General features: G+C 40.8%; 1 pseudogene; it reads left to right on the top strand.

Moving 5' to 3' along the window:
• The first annotated feature begins 7,014 nt into the window (after positions 1–7,014).
• LOC129676541 (mitochondrial dynamics protein MID49-like) lies at positions 7,015–11,658 on the top strand (annotated as a pseudogene).

The raw sequence follows: 11,658 nt of genomic DNA on the forward strand, positions 1-11,658 counted from the left end.
ATCCTATATTATATGTCTATATGAGTGAGTATATACTGTGTGTGTCCTTCTGCTTCTAGGATAGCTCACTCAGGATGATCTTTTCCAGTTCCCACCATTTACTACAAATTTCACTCTTTCCTTGGTTTTTATTGCTGAGTAATATTCCATTGTGTAGATGAACCACAATTTCTGTATCTATTCCTCCACTGAGGGGCATCTGGGCTTTTTTGAGGTTCTGGCTATTACAAATAAAGCTTGTATAAACATAGTTGAGCTAAGGCTGGTACTTCAGCCTCTTTTGGGGATATGCCTAGGAGTGGTATATAGCTGGATCTTGAGGAAGCGCTATTCCTAGTTGTCTGTAGAAGCACCAGATTGCTTTCCAGAGCGGTTGTGCAAGTTTACATTCCCACCAGCAGTGGAGGAGGGTTCCCCTTTCTCCATAACCTCTCCAGCATGTGTTGTTGCTTGAGTTTTTTATCTTAACCATTCTGATGGGTATAACGTGAAATCTTGGGGTCCTTTTGATTTGCATTTCCCTTATGACTAAGGACGTTAAATATTTCTTCAAGTGTTTCTCTGCCATTCGATATTCCTCTATTGAGAATTTTCTGTTTAGCTCTGTACGCCATTTTTTAATTGGATTATTTGATTTATTGCTGTTTAACTTCTTGAGTTCTTTATATATACTGGATATTAGTCCTCTGTCAGATATAAGGTTGGTGAAGATCCTTTCCCAATCTGTAGGCAGTCGTTTTGTTCTGAGGACAGTGTCATTTGCTTTACAGAAGCTTTTCAGTTCCATGAGGTCCCATTTATTGATTGTTGCTCTTAGAGCCTATGCTGTTGGTGTTCTGTTCAGGAAGTTGTCTCCTGTGCCAATGAGTTCAAAGGTATTCCCCACATTTTCTTCTAAGCGCTTTAGTGTGTCTGGTTTTATGTTGAGGTCTTTGATCCACTTTGACTTTAGTTTTGTGCAGGGTAATATGTATGGATCTATTTGCATTTTTCTACATGTAAACATCCAGTTGGACCAGCACCGTTTGTTGAAGATGCCGTCTTTTTTCCACAATCAGGTGTCCATAAGTATGTGGATTTATGTCAGGGTCTTCTATTTGATTCCATTGATCCACGAGTTTGTTTCTATGCCAGTACCATTCAGTTTTTCGTATTGTTGCTCTATAGTACAGCTTGGGATCAGGGATGGAGATACCTCCTGAAGATCTTTTACTGTAGATCGTTTACAATTGTTTTAAAAATTCTGGGTTTCTTGTTGTTCCATATGAAGGTGAGAATTTTTCTTTCAAGATCTGTAAAGAATTGTGTTGGTAATTTGATGGGAATTGCATTGAATTTGTAGATTGCTTTTGGAAGATGGACATTTTTACTATATTAATCCTGCCAAGCCATGAGCATGGGAGATCTTTCCATCTTCTGATATCTTCTTCGAATTCTTTCTTCAGAGACTGGAAAATTTTTTTCACACAAGACTTTGACTTGCTTGGTTAGGTTCACACCAAGGTACTTTATGTCCTTTGTGGCTATTGTGAAGGGTGTTGTTTCCCTAATTTCTTTCTCAGCCCTTTTGTCTTTTGTAAACAGGAGGGCTACTGATTTTTTTGAGTTAATTTTATATCCAGCCACTTTGCTGAAGGTGTTAATCAGCTGTGGAATTTCCCTAGTAGAATTTTTGGAGTCACTTGGGTATACTATCATATCCTCTGCAAATAGTGATATTTTGACTTCTTCCTTTCCAATTTGTATCCCCTTGATCTCCTTCAATTTTCTTATTGCTCTAGCAAGGACTTCAAGAACAATGTTGAGATATGGAGAGAGTAGGTAGCCTGTCCTTGTCCCTGATTTCAGTGGGATTGATTTAAGTTTCTCTCCATTGAATTTGATATTGACTATAGGCTTGCTGTATATTGCCTTTACTATGTTCAGGTATTTGCCTTGTATCCATGATCTCTCCAAGACTTTAAACATGACTGGATGTTGGATTTTGTCAAATGGCTTTTCCACATCTAAGGAGATGATCATGTGGTTTTTTTCTTTCAGTTTGTTTATATGGTGGATCACATTGATGGATTTCCGTATACTGAACCACCCCTGCATGCCTGGGATGAAGTCTACTTGGTCGTAATGGATGATATCTTTGATGTGTTTTATATTCAGTTTGCAAGTATTTTGTTGAGTATTTTCGTATCAATGTTCATGAGGGATATTGGCCTGAAATTCTCTTTCTTTGTTGGGTCATTGTGGGGTTTAGTTACCAAAGTGACTGTGGCTTCATAGAATGATTTTGGTAATATTCCTTCTGTTTCTATTTTGTGGAATAGATTGAAGAGTATTGGTGTTTGCATTTCTTTGGAGGTCTCGTAGAAATCTGTGCTGAAACCATCTGGCCCTGGGCTTTTTTTTGCATGGTAGACTTTTGATGACAGCTTATACTTCCTTAGGGGATATATGACTATTTAATTAATTTACCCTGTCTTGATTCAGCTTTGGCATGTGGAATCGGTCAAGAAAAATGTCGATTTCATTTAGATTTTCAAATTTTGTGGCATATAAGCTTTTAAAGTAAGTCCTAATTGTTGTTTGGATTTCATCAGTGTCTGTGGTTATATCCTCTTTTTCATTTTTGATTTTGTTGATTTGGATAGTGTCTCTCTGCCTTTTAGTTAATTTGGCTAAGAGTTGTCTATCTTGTTGATTTTCTCAAAGAACCAGCTCTTGGTTTCATTGATTCTTTGAATTGTTTTATTTGTTTCTCATTGATTGATTTCAGCCCCGAGTTTGGTTATTTCCAGGCATCTACTCCTCTTTGGTGTGTCTGCTTTTTTTTTTCTAAGGCTTTTAAGTGAGCCATTAAGTTGCTTGCATGAGATGTTTAGAATTTCTTCTTGAAGGCACTTAGGACTATGAACTTTCCTCTTAGCACTGCTTTCATTGTGTCCCACAGGTTTGGGTATGTTGTGCCTTCATTTTCATTGAATTCTAGGAAGTCTTTAATTTCTTTCTTTATTTCTTCTCTGACCCAACTGTCATTTAGTAGCAAGTTTTTCAGTATCCATGTCTGTGTAAGCCTTTTGTTATTTTTGTCATTGAGGTCCAGCTTTAGTCCATGGTGATCAGCTAGGATACAAGGGATTATTTCAATCTTCTTGTATCTGTTGAGGCTCACTTTGTGACCAACTATATGGTTTATTTTGGAGAAGGTTCCATGAAGTGCTGAGAAAAAGGTAAATTCTTTTCTGTTTGGGTGAAAGGTTCTGTAGATGTCTGTGAGGTCCATTTGATTCATGACCTCTGTTAGAGTTATTGTTTCTTTGTTTCATTTCTGTTTTGTTGACCGGTCTTATGTTGAGAGTGGGGTGTTGAAGTCTCTCACTCTTAATGTGTTGGGGTCTATGTGCAGTTTAAGTTTTATTAAAGTTTCTTTTCTTATGTGGGTGCCCTTGCATTTGTGGCATAGATGTTCAGGATTGTGATATCTTCCTGGTGGATTTTTCCCTTGATGAGTATGAAGTGTCCTTCTCTATCTTTTTTGGTCAATTTTGGTTGAAAATCTATTTTATTAGATATTAGAATGGCTACTTACTCCTTCTTGCTTCTTGGTTCCATTTGCATGGAAAACCATCTTCCAGCCCTTTACTCTCAGGTAATGTCTATCTTTGTGACTTATGTGTGTTTCTTGTATACAACAAGATTGTTGGGTCTTGTTTATGCATCCATTTTGTTAGTCTGTGTCTTTTTATTGGAGAATTGAGTCCATTGATGTTGAGGGAGATTAATGACCAGTGGCTGTTAGATCTTTTGATATTGATGTTGGCTATGGTAGTGTGTTTGTATGTTTGGCTACTTTTTGTTTTGCAGTAGTGAGGTTATTTATTTCCTGTGTTTTCTTGAAAGTAGTTAATTTTCTTGGGTTGTATTATTCCTTCTATTATCTTTTGTAACGCTGGATTTGTGTGTAGGTATTGTTGAAATTTGTTTTTGTCATTGAATGTCTTGTTTTCTCTGTCTATGAGGACTGAGAGTTTTGCTGGTTAAAGTAGCCTAGGCTGACATCTGTGTTCTCTTAGGGTCTGCATGATATCCATCAAGGTTCTTCTTGCTTTCGTAGTTTCTGTTGAGAAGTCAGGTGTGATTCTTATGGGTTTGCCATTATATGTTACTTGGCCTTTTTCTCTTTCAGCTTTTAGTATTTTTTCTTTGTTCTGTATACTTACTGTTTTGATTATTATGTGATGTGAGGATTTTCTTTTCTGGTCTAATTCATTAGGTGTTCTGTAGGCTTCTTGTATTCTTATAGACCTCTTCTTTAAGTTGGGGAAATTTTCTTCAATGATTTTGTTGAAAATATTTTCTGGTCCTTGGAGGAGGGAATATTCTTTTTCCTCTATTCCTATTATTCTTAGGTTTTGTCTTTTTATGTTGTCTTTAATTTCTTGGACCGTTTGTGTCAGGAATTTTTCGGATTTAACATTTTTTTTTGACAGATACATCGATTTCTTCCAATGTATCTTCCACACCTTAGATCTTTCTTCCATCTCTTGTAATCTGTTGATTATGCTTACCTCTGTAGTTCCTGTTTTCTTTCCTAGGTTCTCTCTCTCCATGATTTCATCCATTTGTGTGTGTGTTTTTTTTAATTTTCCAGTTCTATCTTCAGATCTCCAACCGTTTTGTTGATTTTCTTCACCTGTCTGACTGTATTTTCCTTCAATTCCTTCAGGTGTTTGTTTGAAAATTCCTGTGTTTCTTTTATTTCTTTCAGTGATTTAATTATTTCCTCTCTGAATGCCACAAACTGTTCGGGTGCATCTTCCTGTATTTCTTTACATATGGCCATAATCTGTTTTATTATATCTTTCCCTAATTCTTTACCCATTTTATTCGCTTCCTCCATTAACCTCTTCATAAGCACATATGTAAGGTCATCTTCTTGAATTTCACTTATGTTAGGGTGTCCAGGGCTACTTACCCCTGGATAACTGGGTTCTGGGGATGCCATACTGCTTTGCCTTTTGTTGATTGTGCTTTTATGCTAGCCTCTACCCATCTCTCTGTTTCAGGTGTTGTCTGTTAATTTCTGGTGCCTGCTGGGTCCTGGGGTGGGAATAATCCGCTTGGCAGGGTTCTGAAGTTCTCTGCTTTTTGGGTATGGTCAACTGAATGATGGTGCTTCTCAGGAATTGTCACAGTTCACTTCAGGCGTATGGACCTGTGTGCTAACTGTCGTGTTCTGGAAAGCTCTCCTCTCATCAGGAGAGGTCCTGATGATGGCTGCCCTGCTGCTGGGTTTCTTGCTCTGAATTTAGTGAGCAGCAGCTGTTGCTCTTAAGGTGTAATTGTTGGGTGCAGCCCTCTTGAAGAACCAGGGATTCCCACAGTTTTGTCAGTTTAGCTAGGGATAACTGGTTGAACCTTGGAGCAGTATCCTAGGGCTGCTGTAATGGCTCTCTGGCTTTTGTAGGTCTGAGGATGCAGCTGTGTGCCCCAGTGCCCTACTGGTACTCAATAATGGCAGGTGAGCACTGCGCTCATGCCTGCAGTAGAAGGCTAGAGCCTTGAGTCTTTGTGAATCCAAAAAATCCAGGAGCTGGGTGTCCTGAGATTTGGACCTGATGATCTCCTCGCTGTGGGGTTTCCTCCTGACAGGGACACTCAGTCTTTGCTTTGGGGACAGCTGTTCCGTCTGTGATGGTGAGTAGAACCTGCAGGCACGGACTTTCGTGGCTCCGCCTTTCAGACTTTTTGGCGATTGGGTGCCTGGGCATTTGCTGAAACTGGGTAATTTTTCCCGAGACCTTTTCGGGGTGGGGGTATCTGCTGAGTGCTCTGAGATCAGACCAGCCGTTCCTCTCTCTGTGGGTTTGCACCCGACTGAGAAACTCAGTCCTTGGTGCCCTGGGGCCCACAGTTCTATCTAGGGCAACGAGTCAGGCGGGCAGGCAGGACTCTGTGCCAGTGCCTAGGTCCCCAGCTCTGGCTCTGGGCTGGCTCCTGGGCACCCGCGGAACCCCAGGTCTTTTCTAGGGAATGTCTGAGTGACCTAAGGTGGGTCCCAATCGTTTCCTGCACCGTAGGGTTATTTCTCGACTGGAAATCACAGTCTCTGATGTTTTGTTGCCCACAGTTCAGTCTAAGAAGAGTGATCAGAGCATGCTGGTGTGCGGCTCTGGGCTGGCGACCAAGCGCCTGGTGGAACCGGAATCTTTTCTGAGGTTTAGCTGGGTGAGTTGAAGCTGGCTGAATCCCCCACCATGGGGTGTCCTATCACCTGGGAAACACAATCACTTGTGTTTTAGGGCTGCGAGTTCTGACTGCTGGTCACTGTGCTGATCCTGCTGTGCTGCTGATCAGAATGAGATCTTGCTGAATCCCCTTGACTCTGTTCTTATGCTGGCCTTTAGCCATCTGTTTTTCTCATGTTGGCTGATTATTCCTGCAGTCAGGATTTTCAGGCATGGTGAGAAAGCCCTGCCTGGGTTGTGTCCTGGAAGCTGTGATATGCTGTGATATGCTTGAAGGTTTTCTCTTCTGGTTGTGTCCCAGTTGGACCAATAGGCAAGGGCATTAGGGTGTGGGTGTTTACATTTTTAAAGCTGAGTTTTGACAGGCTTGGTCAAGGCAGTTGTTAGAGCTGTGAACCATTGGCTAGATCTGTCCTTCTCTGGAATCCAGAGTCGTCCTCAGGTGGTGGGTTAGCTGAGAAGTGTGAGGCTGGATTTATGTGTGTCTCCATGGTGAGATCTCTTCCCATTCTTGGGGAAACAGGAACGGATGCTGGCATTTTGGAGTCAGTAGCATAGGCAGTTGCATGCTTGCAGTACCTACTCTCTGATTCCATAGATGCTGGGCTCTGCCATCTTGGGACCAGATTTTGTATGCTCCTATGGTTTGGCTGGTCCCCACAGGGAGACAGGTAGAACTGTGGACCAGAGGCTGGGGATCATGTCCCTGGTGTCCAAAAACTGAACTGATCTCTGGGAATCGGGAGGAATCTGGTGACTGGAGTCTGGAGCCATGTGTCCCTGGTATTTAGGAGTTGTGTTCAAGTAGGCTGAAGGCGCTGGGTAACCATGTGCCCCTTGGGTCCAGGAATCATCCACGGAGGTCCCAAGCTCCCTGGAAGCCTCCTTTCTACTGGGAAACATAGACCATAGTGTTTTGGAGTCCAAAGCAGGGCTACATGTTTGATCCAAAATCTTTGCTCACCTGCTTGTCAGATACCATGCACACTGTACCCTGCAATCTTGGAATCCCAATAATCATTTTTTAATGTATGTGTGGAACATATAAGAAACCTGGGATACCATGTAAGACAAAGTATATGCATTAAAAACTTGAGAGAAGGAGGATAATTTCATGCAAATGGCATTCAACATATTTTTGATAAGATCATGGAAGAAATTTCCATCTGGAGAACCCATTCAGATACAAAGGTCACACAAACTGGACAAAAAAACAAACTCCTCTCGACACCCTATAGCTAAAACACTAAATGTACAGGACAAAGAATTCATATTGAAAGCTGCAAAAGAAAAAGGTCAGTTCACATAGAAATACATTGGAGCAACTGCTTACTTATTCCTTCCAAACTATGAAAGCAGGAAGGGATACTACTGATGTTTTGAAATACTGAAAGATCACAGTAGCAACTCAGTCTAATAAACAGAGAAAACTATCTGTTATAAGATAGTTTTTTTTCTGTATATCTGATTGCAGTGGAATAAAGCTAGCCATCAAGAGTAAGAGAAACTAAAGAAAATGTGCAAAAGTCATGGAGGTTAAATATATTACTAAATGATGAACGCATCATTGCAGAAATCATGGAAAAAAGCTCTTAGAATTAAATGATAATAAAAACATAAAATAGAAAAGCATTTTAAGATAAAAGCTGGCTAAAGGAATTCATGAGCATTGAGGCAGTCCTACAGAGGACACTGGAAGAGAATATTCACTTAGTATGAAGAGAAAGATAAGCACACTCAAAGTACTACAATAAGAAAAAAATAAATGCTATTATGACCCCCTTTAAACAAAAGGTTAAGAAAGTCTCAAATACTACAAAATCAATAAAATAACAGGAGTAACACTTACTTTTCAATAAGAATGCTAGAGATGGTTTCTATTCGCTTGTCAAAAGCCACAGGCTAGTATATTGGATTAGAAAATAGAATCCTTCTTTCTTCTTCCTCCATGAAACATACATTACCATGAAAGATAAGCACTGTTATAGCATAAAAGTATGGAAAAGAGTACTCTAAGCAAATGGAAACAGAAAACATGCAGGCATCAATATTCTGACTTTTGACAAAATAGACTTCAAAATAATTCTTGTCAGAGGATATTAATAGGGTTATTTCAAACTGGCTAAGAGATGAATCTACTAAGAGGAAATTACAAATCTACACGTATATGCCTTAAATATAGCTTCATCCAATTTTATAAAGCAAACACAAACATTTAAAATAAAATAATAATACAGAAATAGTGGTTAACTTCAACATACCACTCTTACTATCGGACATATAATTGTTCAAAAACTTTGAATATATACTGAACCTAAATAATGTCAACGGTCGAATGGACCTAAGAGAGTCTATAGAACATTCCTCTCAAAAACCAAAGAATACCATTCTTCTTGGCACCAAATAGGATCCGCTCTAAAGTAGAGAACATATTAGGGAACAAAGCATGCCTCAAGAAATGTAGAAAAACTGAAACATCATCCCATATTCTATCTGACTACAATGGGCTAAAGCTAGACACTAAGAGTAAGAGAAGCTAGGCATGGTGGAGCATGCCTATAATTTCAGTACTCAGGGAGGCAAAGGCTTATGGATTTCTTCTTTTTTTTTTTTTTTAGTCTTTTTTTTTCCTTTATTAATTACACTTTATTCACTTTGTATCCCCCCTGTGGTTCTCTCCCTCCTCCCATCGCAATCCCTCCTTTCCTCCACCCTCTGCATGCATGCCCCTCCCCAAGTCCACTGATAGGGGAGGACTTCTTTTCCTTCCTTCTGATCCTAGTCAATTAGATCTCATCAGGAGTAGCTGCATTGTCTTCTTCTGTGGCCTGATAATGCTGCTTCCCCCTCAGGGGGAGGTAATTAAAGAGCAGGCCAATCAGTTCATGTCAGAGACAGTCCCTGTTCATATTACAATGAACCCACTTGGATACTGAACTGCCATGGGCTACATCTGTGCAGGGGTCTTAGGTTATCTCCATGCATAGTCCTTGGTTGGAATATCAGTCTCAGGAAAGACCCCTGTGCTCAGATTTTTTGATTCTGTTACTCTCCTTGCGGAGTTCCTGTCCTCTCCAGATCTTACTGTTTCCCACTTCTTTCCTAAGATTCCCTGCACTCTGCCCAAAGGTTGTCCATAAGTCTCAGCATCTACATTGATAGTCTGCAGGACAGAGCTTTTCAGAGGTCCCCTGTGTCAGGCTCCTGACTTGTTTGCTCTTTTCTCCTTCTTCTGATGTCCAGCCTCTTTGCCTTTCTGGATAGGAATTGAGCATTTTAGCAAGAGTCCTCCCTCTTGATTAGTTTCTTTAGGTGTACAGATTTTAGTAGGTTTATCCTATATAATATGTGTATATGAGTGAGTATATAGCGTGTGCATCTTTCTGCTTCTGGGATAGCTCACTCAGGATGATCTTTTCCAGAGCCCACCATTTACCTGCAAATTTCATGCTTTCCTTGCCTCATGAAACTGAAAGGCTTCTGTAAAGCAAAGGACACTGTCCTCAGAACAAAACAACAGCCTACAGCTTGGGAAAGGATCTTCACCAACCCTATATCTGATAGAGGGCTAATATCCAGTATATATAAAGAACTACAGAAGTTAAACAGCAAAAAATCAAGTAATCCATTTAAAAAATGAGGTACAGAGCTAAACAGAGAATTCTCTGCAGAGTAATATCGAATGGCAGAGAAACACTTAAAGAAATACTCAACCTCATTACCCATCAGGGACGACCTTAAGGTTTCACCTTACACCCATCAGAATGGCTAAGATCAAAAACTCAAGTGACAACACATGCTGGAGAAGTTGTGGAGAAAGGGGAACCCTCCTCCATTGCTGGTGGGAATGTAAACTTGTACAACCACTCTGGAAATCAATCTGGCACTTTCTCAGATAACTAGGGATAGCACTTCCTCAAGATCCAGCTGTACCACTCCTAGGCATATATCCAAAATATTCTCAAGTACACAATAAGGGCATTTGATCAACCATGTTTTTAGCAGCCTTATTTGTAACAGCCAGAAGCTGTTACAGCCCAGATGCCCCTCAGTGGAGGAATGGATGCACAAATTGTGGTGTATCTACACAATGGAATATTACTCAGCAATAAAAATCAAGGCTTGTGGATTTCTATGAGTTCGAAGAAAGCCTGTTCTACAAAGCGAGTCCAGGACAGCTCAGGGGACATAGAGAAAGCCTGGCTTGAAGCAAACAAACAAACAAAAAAGAATAAGAGAAACTACAGAAAATAACAAAAATCATGGAGGATAAACATACTACTGAATGATGAATGCATCATTGTAGAAATAAAGGAAGAAATAAAAACAAGTTCTTAGAATTAAATGATCATGAAAACAAATCAAATCTATGGAATGAAATGAAAGTTGTTCTAAGAAAGAAGTTTATAGTTTTAAGTGCCCACATTTCAGCAGTGTACTTGCTAAACCATGCTCATTTTGGCTCTATTCATAATATCCAAAAATTGGAAACAACCTAGATGTCTGTAAGTAAAGGAACGGATTAAGAAAATTGAGGTATATTTACAGAATGTAATATTACTCAGATGTTAAAAAAATGAAATCATCACTCCTAGATGGGTCCTGTGCCTACTAACACCCATGTAGTTGCAGCCAAGTCTACAGAGCCTGGTACCTGGCATGGACACTATGACCAGGGAACCTTAATGCTGAGCTGTGCACAGGACCCAGTGCATGTTCCATCCCTTTGGGTGCAACCCCTGGGACCACTTCATGGCGGGAGGCTACCTTTCCTCCCATGTCTTGCTGGAACTGCTACAGAAGGCCCTAGCAGTGTCCTTCAACTTGTCTGGCCATTGGTGGCCTGCTTGGGTGTCTAATCTAGCCCAGTGTGACTTTGGAGTAGCTGCTGCTGGAAATGCAACACGAGTGCCTGGAGTTCACTTTAGCTGTGGTCATGGTGGTTCCTGGGACCAGCACTACTGACTGCCTTCTTCTGGCTTGGCCTCTGGAAGGGCTGGCCAGCAATTTCTGGCTGCAGGATCTATATCCAATAGAAGCTGCCTGTTTGTGGGCCCTGGATTACTGGAGGTTGTTGCTTCTGCTGCAAGGTATGTGTCGTGACCATTTGGCTCTGGGGTGGTTCTGGGCTTGGCTGGAGCCACCTGACTCAAGTCGTTCTGCATCTGGGTGAAGAGGAAGTGGCCTGGAAGAGAAGCCTTAGAGGAACACTTTCTGAATGCCCTGGAATTTCAGGTGGGCAGGTTGGAGTAGGCTAAGCCTGCTCTGTCACTTCAACCCCAGCTTGAACCTCTTAGACAGCTTTCTCAAAGAGGAAAAGGAGATTGATGACCTTGGCTGTACACTGTACAATGTTCTCCAGGTTCCTGAGAGCCTACTCTTAGTGAATGAGGACTGTGATTGCCTTGTTTTCTGA

The sequence above is a fragment of the Psammomys obesus genome, unplaced genomic scaffold (genome assembly GCF_907164565.1).
Source record: "Psammomys obesus unplaced genomic scaffold, mPsaObe1.curated_primary_1811, whole genome shotgun sequence".
Taxonomy (NCBI): Eukaryota; Metazoa; Chordata; class Mammalia; order Rodentia; family Muridae; genus Psammomys; species Psammomys obesus.